Below are 10,565 nucleotides of genomic sequence, written 5' to 3' on the forward strand. Positions count from 1 at the left end.
CCGCACCCCCCTGAGTGGACGAGAAAGAAAGGAGATTTCTCGGAGCAACCCCCCAGGTTCCAGACCCAGGAGTCAACTTTCCCGTATGAGCATTCGGTACATGTATCAGTCCGTGGAAGAGTGAAAGGGGCACCACTACTGAGGATCTCCCCCCTAATCTTAGATAGGTCGTCTGAGGGTTCGCCGCGGTTCATTGCTGTGCTTACACACTAGGCTACCCTTCTCCGAAAGCTCCGCGGGACCACCTACCACTAGTCTTCGGCCGGAGGGGTTTATTGCACAAAAACGCCGGGACGCAGGCCCCAGAAGAGGGAAGCCCAACGAATCTCAGATGCAAAGCCCCGCACCTCATTAAGATCATATTGGCATACTCTCCCAAAAAAAAAAGAGCAGACCCCATTGAAGACGAGAGTGAGGTACAACAAGGCCATTTCTGTCCACCGCCCTTCTCACAGAGCCGTACGTGGACGTTACCGCTCATACAGCTCCCAGCCAGCAAGCAGTTAGCCTTCCTCTACAAAGAATGGAAGTGTAAATGAATCGACATCAAATAGAGGAATTCGCTTTTTCTTTTCAGCAAGCCACATCTCAGATACGGGGCATCCCTTTCACAAAAACCTATGGATCCACCCCAGCACCTTGTGATCTTTGAGAAGATCATTACGAGCCCTCTCCCTATCGGTAAAGCAGCTTCGTTCCTCTCCGGTCCATAATCTTTTATCTTTTCTTTCCTCTCCATCAATGTTTTTGTAGATTGAGAAAATTCCATGGTGGATCAGGACGAGAATGAATTCGGGAATCCAGGCAGGACATACTCATCCTGGAGCTTCCGCTCTCCTCTGGGGAAGAGTTTATATATATATATCTCGAGAGGTGAGGAGAGGCAATGGAATTGTGAGACGAGAAGAGGGTAGCCCCCTGACCGATTTCTCGGAATCTGAGGAAGATCTGACCCTGAACAAGAAGAAGCAGCTCTCGATGTGAGATCCTCAGGAAAAGAAAGAAGAGGAATTGGATGCCCCAGAGCAGCAGCCCCCGGATAAGCCTTAAAAAACACACACACACACCTCTTTTTCACTAATAAAGCCGGACACAAACAAAAGAAAGAAGAAAAGGGCCATGATGATGATCCTATCTGAGTTTTCGACCCGATTGATGCGCTCCTAGCTCGCCTACATACCAGAAAAAGAAAAAGAATCTCTATATTACTTTGATCAGAGAATCCTTGGTTTGACCGACGGACTACGTGGGAAATACGAGATCTAGGCAAGCCGCTACATCTTTTCCCCTTGCCCTTGAACGATAGAAGAACTACTTCGATTCTCTTAGATAGCGGTCGCATCTATGGTCAATCAATAGGTCTGCGGATCTATTCTTCTATACTACAAGAAATCGCCATCTCGTAGTACCACCACGACACCGATTCTCGTTCTTTTTCCGAGCCCCCCATGCCGGCCGTGACTTCGACTTTGAGTATGATGAATGAGTGGAAAGATCTTTATAGAAGTTCCCTGTCCGATCCAACCAAAGAGTTAGTATCTCAAAAATCAATCATATATATTAGGGGTAGAACTGCGAGTTTTTTCAGAAAAGACTTCCCCCTATCCGAATCCCGCGAGTGACTAAGCGCGAGACGAGCCATAACGGGCGAATCGACTACAACTCATCTATAAAGAACTCTTCTTTTTTCGGTCTATTTGCATCAGGCTTTTACCGTACTAGCTAGTAAGAAGGTGTTCCCGAAAGGGGACGAAACCCGTCTAAGATCCTGTGTGCCGGCTTAGTAGCGCGTAAACAGAAGACGTAGCCTAAGCTACACTCAATATTCAACCAACCTATGATCGATCCATTTATTCTTTCAACTTACTATCAATCCACCATGTCTTAGGTTCTCGTTGCGGGAGATCTTGGAACGTGCCCTGTGAATGCGCATACAAATAGGGTCACTATTCGCCTACTACTAAGTTAAGTAAAGGCAGAGAGTGGATTCTAGATTATATCAGTCGGGTAGGCTGGACTGGGGTTCTGGAAAAATCTCTACGAATTCTTCTTTGCAAGAGACATCCCTGGGTGGTTTAGTGATGTGGCAGCCTTGCTGGGATCTACAGATCGAATAATTAGTTTACAAGAAAGACGTAGGGGTCTTGTTTTCTCGGATTCCTGCTTTTGACTTTGAGGCTTTGACCTGGATTGAAGGAGGTAAAAGAAAAGAAAAGTAGCTCTTTCCTGAACCTCGGCTTCTCTCCTGAACCGGAACCTCTATGACCTGACCCTATTTACCTTATTCATTCAATCCTTCACCTGTCGGTCTCACTGCTGAGCTCAATCACTACTGAACCTATTTATTCTTTTCCTTCTTTCACTCTTGAACAAGGTAAGTCAAGCGTCCGGATAGAAGGTCAAGCTACGGAACCGAAACCCATTTATTCTTTCACCTATTGATTCTTTCTCATTCCCTTCTTTCACCTATTTCTTCTTTCATTGAACTGTAAACTCTTATACTTCTCGCATGCAGTATCCGAGTCTTGCCCATTTAAGGAATATGGAGGAGGTATGTGTCCTCTCGCTCGCCTTGACCAATCACAGATCAGCCCGACTAACGGTCGCTTTGATCCGTTACACATCAGCTCTCAAAAGTACCCCTTTCCATTATATAGGGGTGGACGGTAGGGCTAAAACGGGCATAATTGCTGGAACGGCTAAAAGTGGGCCGACTCTCTTCCATAAAGATATATATGGATATTCGGCCTTTAATGAGATAGTGTTCGTTACTCAAGTTAGCAAAAAACAAGACTGAGGTCGATAGGGGCATTACTGGTAATTGCTAAGGTGCTTTCTTCAGTATTAACCATTGGCTAGCGCTCATCTCCAGCTCTGTTTCCAGCCTTTCATTTCATATATCCCGTATGCCATACCTCAGATTCTTTCTTGCTATACGTCCAAGCCTTCTCCCATCGGTAGTTGGAAGCGGAACTGAGACTTGATGTAACTGAAGGAAAGAAAGGGGATATAGATACGATAGGAGGCCACGGTTAAGCAGGTAAGCGAAGGCTCTCTCTCTGGCCTGTGTAAGGGTCTTGTGTAAAGCCTTTCATTATTTATCTTCATTCTAAGTAAGCAGGTCTAAGTTGAGGTGATAGCAATAATAAGCGTGGAAGCTGAAGAGGTCTTCAAAGACCTTTTGTCTAATCAAACTTCCATTTCATGGGTCTCTAAGGCAAAGTCTCGCTTAATCGTTCATTTCTCTTTTCTTCTTTCTTCAACCGGTCATATCTGATCTGTAGCTGGTATCGACATGAGAAAAAGGTACGGAATGGTTTTCTTTGCTAAATTGCGAGTTTCAGGGGTCGGATGGGTCAACCTCTAAAAACATGTGAGTTTCGCCTTTTTTAGTAGTCTCTGTCCTTCCCGGCCTGCTGTCGTCAACGGTCCGCTTCCTTGAATGAGAGTTGGTCTTCCCGATCCACGAAAACTGTCCGTTCTCCTTTACTTGTTTAGTGGCATCTGTCTGAGGGCATCTGGAATTGTCTCTTTCTTTCGGTATTCACTCTTGTAAACGGTCGCAAAGGCTCATCTGTCTACGACCCTTCCTTTTATTCATTCAATATCCCGGTTATCTTTTTAGCGAATATCTCCCGTGCTTGGTTAATCGATTGAAGTACAGGTGCTTCGGTCAGCCAGCATGCATGACTAGGTGCTAAAGAGGTGCTAAAGAAAGATCAGCTTTTTATGCTCAAATTACACAGGATCAACTGTATTGGAAATTGGTAAAGCATGACTCCTCAATCCGTCAATACAATCAATACTGCTTCCCTTCTTTTATTCAAGGGGGGGCGAATACCTTGCTTGTAAGTAACAAACATCATTTTCTTTCTTTCAAGATATGCTACTTCCCGCTCTTCTGTCTGTCATCTGTCAACAGGTATCGGTCGCATCTGGTCAATCAGTACACACGATATCTGTCTGTAAATAAATCGAGATCTTTTTCGTTATGAGTAGTCAGGTTTATCAGAAAGGAACTGAAAGACTATATCTGGGCTAGCTCGACTCCACCCCAAGGGCTCAGGCACTGGTAGGGGTGTGAGCGTTAATACAGTTTCACACTATTCAATCAAAAAGAGTCTTAACAATAAGGAGACTGTATAAAAATGATACAACAAGTAAAGAAGCAGAAATAAGTGCATAACGGTCAAAATGAGAATGAATGATAAGAGCAATCTCCTCTTCATTTTCGGGCATTACAGAGGAATAGTTATCAAAAACTATATTAAAGGAAACACAACTTCTTCGTTGAGGTTTGTTGAAAGGTGTAATTCCACCGATATCAAAAATGGAAGACTGGTCTTGGTTAACAAGCTTCAACCATGTCTGATACCAACTGCAACAAAGACCCCATACTGAAAACCATTTGAAGTAATGTTAATGTGTGTGGCCTTTCCTGAGCAAGTCTTAGATAAATTGGGTTGGGTCATATACAGTGCATCATCAAGACTGGGACGATCTCCACCGAGATTCACTATTTCTTCAGATTCACAGGTAAAAGAGGTCAAATGCCCACTCTTGGTTTACTCACCGGCAACAGTGGTGCTTCTATCTCTAATCATCCTTGCAGCTTCCTTCACCGGCGCTCACCTTTTTTGTCTGGGTGCACACAAGAAAGTCCCATCATCAGCATCCTTTCCATTTCCACCCCTTCAAACTTCCCCATCAACACAAATCACCTCAATTAGTTTCCCCTTTTTCCACAGGTACCAGACCCAGTCAACAACCACAATTCCATTATAATCAAGAGGCCTTCTACCCGTTGCCACCTCTACCACTACTACACCAAAGCTGTAAACATCTGTCTTCTCAGTGGGAATACCCGAATAAAGATACTCAGGTGCAGGATATCCCATTGTTCCTGCCTGCCGGTATAGTAGCTTCTCTTGTATTCGAACAGTGTGACTAAACTTCTGACAGACCCCAATCCCCAAGCTTAGCATTGAACTCTGCATCAAGCAATATATTGCAAGTCTGAACATTTCTTTGAATTATTTGCCTCTCACATTCTTCATTCAGATAAGTCAGAGCGGAAGCAACCCCCAAAACGATATTCAATCTTTGCTTCCATGACAGGACTCTCGTCGAATTGGAGTTTCTGTGGAGAATATTGCTGAGGCTTCCATTGGGTAAGTAATAAGAAACCAGGACTCACTCAGTATCTGAACAGCACCATCCTTGAAGCTGAACCAAGTTCTTGTGCCGTAAACAACCCAGCATTCTTTCAAACGAAAGGATTGCGCACGCATTCCATTGGACCTCTCATTTTAATAGCCACTTCTCCACCAGATGGAAGAAACCCCTTCTGGTCGCTGATGCCCCTGAACCTTTATTCCCTGACCGGAACCTCTATGACCTTCCCTTCCCTTCACTTTACAGGAGAGGAAATGAATGAAAGAAGGAACCTGAACCAGAACCGAAACCCTTTGACTATCTATCCTTGTTTACAGTTCAAGAAGAAATGAATTAGCTGCTTTTCAAGACGAAAGAAGAATGAGACTGAACCTTAACCTTAACCTTGACAGGAGAGTGTCAATTCAGATTAAATCCTTTCCCTCTCTCTCCTTTACCTTTATCAAATGAATGAGACTGAACAGGAAGTGATTGTGAACCTTTCACTCTAAAGCTATTATGTATGATCCGGAACAGAAGAGTAAATGAATGACGGAACCTTCCCCTGAACCTACACCTTATACTCTATTCCCTGTTACCTGATTGTGATTGAACAATGAAAGATTAATGAGACTGAACCTCTATGACCTTCCCTGAACCTATTTCCCTTATTCATTCAATCCGGAACCTTTTAATAGCCGAGTTTACCGTGTTTGAATAAATTCAGGTAGGGGAGAAGAAGACTCGGACAAGATTCATTCGACTTAACTCCTGACCCTTTACTGTCGGTAAAAGAAAAGAGATGAATGAGACTTGACAGTCGTAAATTCATTCAATCCTGAACCTACACCTATTTCTTCTTGAACATTGTTCGCCTCCCCCTATGTTTTGGGTCATTTCACTCTTTCACTCGGTAAAGCAGCTTAGCTTCTCTCCCTCCTTCAATCCTTCTTTAACTGTAAACAAGGTGGCTTCGCTCCTTTCCAGTTGAGTCAATGAAATCCTCTTCCTTCGTTCGAGTCTCTCTCTCTCTCTCACTGCTTGGTTCTTTACTCCTTCATTCACTCAATAACCTATTTATATTTATTTATTCTTTCACCTATTTATTCTTGAACAGTAACCTCGGTAAAGCGGCTGTAGGATGTGAACTCGGTCAAGCAGCTAATGAAGAATGGACTCTCCATTCACCTGATTGAACCTATCCTCTACTGTCTGTGTTTGACTAAATGAATTAGCTACTGAACAGGAAGAAAAGAAGAATCATTAATGAGACTGACCCTCCTAAACTATCAGCTTCTATACGTAACCGGAAGCCCTATTCGCTGAGCTACTTCACCCATATGACCTGACCAGGTTGAACAAGGTTAAAAGAAAAAGAGAAATACGAAAGAAAGATGAATGAGACAGAACTCCTACACCTTTGATTAATGATCCTCTCCCTTAAACCTTTTCCTTCTTGCTTGAACTACTTCTTCCTTCTTGCTTGAACTACTTCCCCCTCACCGCGATATGACCTTCCCTTGCCGAGCGAGCTAGCTTTCTTTGTTTTATTCCCTGATTGAACTTGGTAAATAGGGCCTAGATTCAAGGTCAAGCTCATTCACCTGATTGAACAAGGTAAAGCAGCGGACGGATCGATCATCTTATCTCATTGCCTGGACTATTACTTACTTCTGAACCTGATTGAACTACTTCACTCACCTTATACTCTATTTATTGCCTTCTTTCACTGTAACCTCCTTCCCCTGTCCGAGCATATTCTCTCCTGTCTGTCCCTTCCTCCGTAACCCTTTAGAAAAGAATGATCCTTCCCTCCGGCTCCTCCTATTTATTCTTTCATTCAATCTTTCACTGTAACCAAAGACTCAAGCGAAAAAGAGCTACTTTCTCCTATTAATAAACTTGAACCGGAACCTATATGACCCTACCCTATTTACCAAGTGTTTGAAAAGAGATAGTGAAACCGGAAAGAGAAAGCCTCAACCTTAAACCTGAACCTCTATTTCTTTCTCTGATCCTTCCCCTGAACTGTAAACACTCAACTCAACAAGAATGAGACTGAACTACTACTGAACCAGAACCGTTTCTTCTACTCTATTACCGGATGTAAACTGTAAGAAAAGAGATGAATGATCGGGAACCTGGCCCTATTGATTCAAACACTGTAACCGAAGAGAAAGACAGATTTGCTGGAACCTGTCCCTTCTTTCACTCCTCGAGCTACTTACTCATTGCTTCGCTCATTCGCCTCTCCCTCCAACTCGGTCTTTCCATTGCCTGAACCGGAACCTACCTATCCTTTCCAGTTCTAGAATCAATTAGCAGCTTTTCAAGACTCAACTCAACAAGATTAATTCCCCTTCTCACCTATTTATTCTTTTTCTATTCCTATTCCTGAACTACTGAACGAACCTGATGGAACCTATCCTTATGGGTCTCTTTTCTTTCACTCGGTAATTCTGAAGTCAATCCTCCTTATTCATTCGACAGATGGAACAAGGTAAAAGAAAAGGATAAATACTCCTTCCTTAGTCATTCGAGTCAATTCCTTGCAGCTCTCTCCCCTATCCTTTCCAGTAGAGTCAATTCATATTCAATCCTGTAAACTCATTCACCTTCTTTCGTTCTTAAGGAAGTCAAGACTCAAGATTCATTCTTTAACTGATATCCTCCCTCACTTACTCCTTCACCTTTTCCTTCTTTCACTCTTTTACTCAACTGTAAGAAAGGAAAGACTCTATCTACTCAAGATTCATTCTTTCTCTGAACCTTCCCCTTTGACTATTTATTCTTTCACTCGGTAAACAGGAGGATGGATTCTCTTCCTTTTCCTCTCCCCAAGCTCCGTAATAACCTTTTCTTCTCCGATATGCCCTTGTCTTATTTATTGAGTGAGGTAAAGCTACTAATTCATTTACTTACTCTACCTTCACTGTAAAAGAAGAAGCAAAGATTAATGGAGAGTGAACTCCTTTTCCTATTTATTCTTGTTCGAGGCTGAACTCCTCGCCCCGGTTCCTTGTCTCACTGCTTGCTTCGCTCCTCTCGCTTCTTTCACAAGGTAAAGGAATTCCATTGCCTCGTCTTCTCCCTTTTCTTTCTGATATTCCCTTAGCTACTGAATTGACTCTACTGTCACCTTATCCATTATCCTGACTTTCCCGGGATTTGAGGCTGAATTCTACTTCTTAAACAAAGACTCAAGAGTTTACGAACTGAACTACTGATACTGAACTCACCTCTATTCCCCTATAGATTCTTGATCCGGAACTCTCTGTAATTAAAGACTCAACAAGAATTAGAGTTGGAAGTCTTTGAAGGTAGAGTAAATTCATTAGCTGCTTTCCAGTTCAATCCGGAACAGGAAGGAAAGAGATGAAAGAAAGACAAGCTTAATGAGACTCAACTCCTTATGAATTAGCAGCTTTACATACAAGAGAAGATAATTGATTGAAGAAGAAAATAAAACATTCATTCTCCGGAACAGTAAGCAAGGGCCGAAAGATTCCTTCTCCTTTACAGTTCAGGCAATGGGTGAAACCGACAGGTGAATGGAGAGTGAATGAATTAGCAGCTTGACAGGAGAGCTCCGGCTGCCCCTCTATTACTAGATGTTCTTGTGAGTTATTCTTTCACTCTTTCACTCGGTCTCTTTTCTTTCCTCTCCCTTCTTTCAAACAAAGACTGTACGGATAGTCGGTTAAGGTTCAGTCTTTCAAAGCTGCTACTGCTAATTAATTGAATATCCCTTCCTTATAGGTTCAATCGGGTTCAGGTTCTTCTTCAAATAGCTTGACTTTACCTCCTTCCGGTCAGGTGAGGGAATAGAATAAGAGAGGGGCAGGTGAAAGATTTGTTAAGGTTGAGTCTGTCTTTGTTTACTTACTTACTTACTGTGAATAAATAATAGGGGAATCGGCCTGTGTTTACCTTACCTCGTTCAATCCATTAATCTTTATTCTTCACGAAAAGAAGGAGCGAAGCGGTGAGACCGTAAAGTAACATGCTTTAACCTATTTATTACTGAGTGCAAAGAATAGAATAGAAGAGAGTATCAGGTTCAGCCGCAGCATTCTCTTACATCCCTTTGTTTACTGTCGAGTAAAAGAGTGAAGTCAAGAATCATCCTACAGGAGGAATAGGAATAGGAAGTCTTAGTACAGTAGTTAGTTAGAAGAGAAAGAGAAGTTAGTTCACTCTCAGTCATAAGGAGTTCAGGATTGAAAGCAAAGAGAATATCAAACAACAAGAACGGAGAAAGAAGTAGTGAAACCAACCCTTCCCCTTCAGTCGGCGAGTAAAGTCAATTAATTAGCTGCTTTACCAGAGATAGAGAGTACAAGAGTGAAGTTCAGTCAATCAAAGGGTGTCAGTTTCTTAGGCTTGACTTCCTGCCGAAGGATCATTAAAGGTGAGTGAAAGGGAATACTATCTATTTACAGAGTGGTTGAGTGAATGAAAGAAGGTTCCTTCAGTAGTGATTCAGTTCAGGTCAGGGGAATACTATCTATTTACAGATTACAGAGTGTTGGAGAAGTCATTCAGTTAAGGGGAAGAAAGAAGAATCAGGGTTTCTTTCTCTCTCTTGTTTCTTGACTTCCGAGAATTACCGAGTTACATCGGATTTAGTAGTTCAGGAACGAACCGATCCTCCTCTTTTCCTTGAGTCTTTACAGTAGAGTAAAAGAAAGAGTGAATGAAAGAACAACTGACGGGACTAATAGAGTCAATCAAAGAAAGGGGAACCGTTAAGAAGGAATGAATCGTAAAGAAGCCAGCAAGCTGTTTAGAGTGAGTTAGAGCCGAAGGGCTGCGAAGGAGAGGTTATTCATTCCGTTATTGAGTGTTTACTGTTCCGGAATAGGTACAGCAGCAAAGCAACTCGAGAGTAGAGGTTCCTCCCGCCCGTGAAGGATAACGAATCTTTAGTCAGTCTTTCTTTACAGGAGAAGAGTCAATTAGTTAGTTAAAGAAGAAGAGTTCAACACCTATTCTGTATTACCAAAAGAAAGAGTTAAAGAAAAGGAGTGAGTTAAGCCTCGTTTACTACAGTTCTATCAGGGAGATCGAGTAAATGAATAGAATATCCTTGATTACCTTACCTTGTTTACTTTGTTGAATGAATCAGAGCACATGGAACCATCTCTTTCTGTCAAGAAAAGGTTTAAGAGGTTGAGGAAGGACTAGTCAAAGAAAGCTAAAGCTAGCTCGGCAAAGGAAGGTCATATCTATCTATCTATCCGTGAAGGAGTGAAGTTCGTAAACAAGAATGAATCTTGAGGATTTACTCTACCTTCAATCAAACAAAGACTGTATAGGTTCAGTTACGGTTCCAGAGTTCATTTACTTACTCTACTGTAAAGCAGCAACTAATTTAATTAATCTTTAGTTGTCACAGTCCTTGATTAATA

The 10,565-nt window shown here is 42.3% G+C and overlaps 3 pseudogenes; 1 reads left to right on the forward strand and 2 right to left on the reverse strand.

Annotated features, from left to right (window-relative positions):
* LOC111469452 overlaps positions 1 to 984 on the forward strand; it is a 1,049-nt pseudogene extending 65 nt beyond the window's left edge.
* The window catches only part of LOC111469380, a 70,228-nt pseudogene that overhangs the window by 4,540 nt on the left and 55,123 nt on the right, over positions 1 to 10,565 (reverse strand).
* Positions 571 to 8,401, reverse strand: LOC111469577 (annotated as a pseudogene).

Source organism: Cucurbita maxima, unplaced genomic scaffold, assembly GCF_002738345.1.
Source record: "Cucurbita maxima cultivar Rimu unplaced genomic scaffold, Cmax_1.0 Cma_Scf00040, whole genome shotgun sequence".
NCBI classification, from domain to species: Eukaryota; Viridiplantae; Streptophyta; class Magnoliopsida; order Cucurbitales; family Cucurbitaceae; genus Cucurbita; species Cucurbita maxima.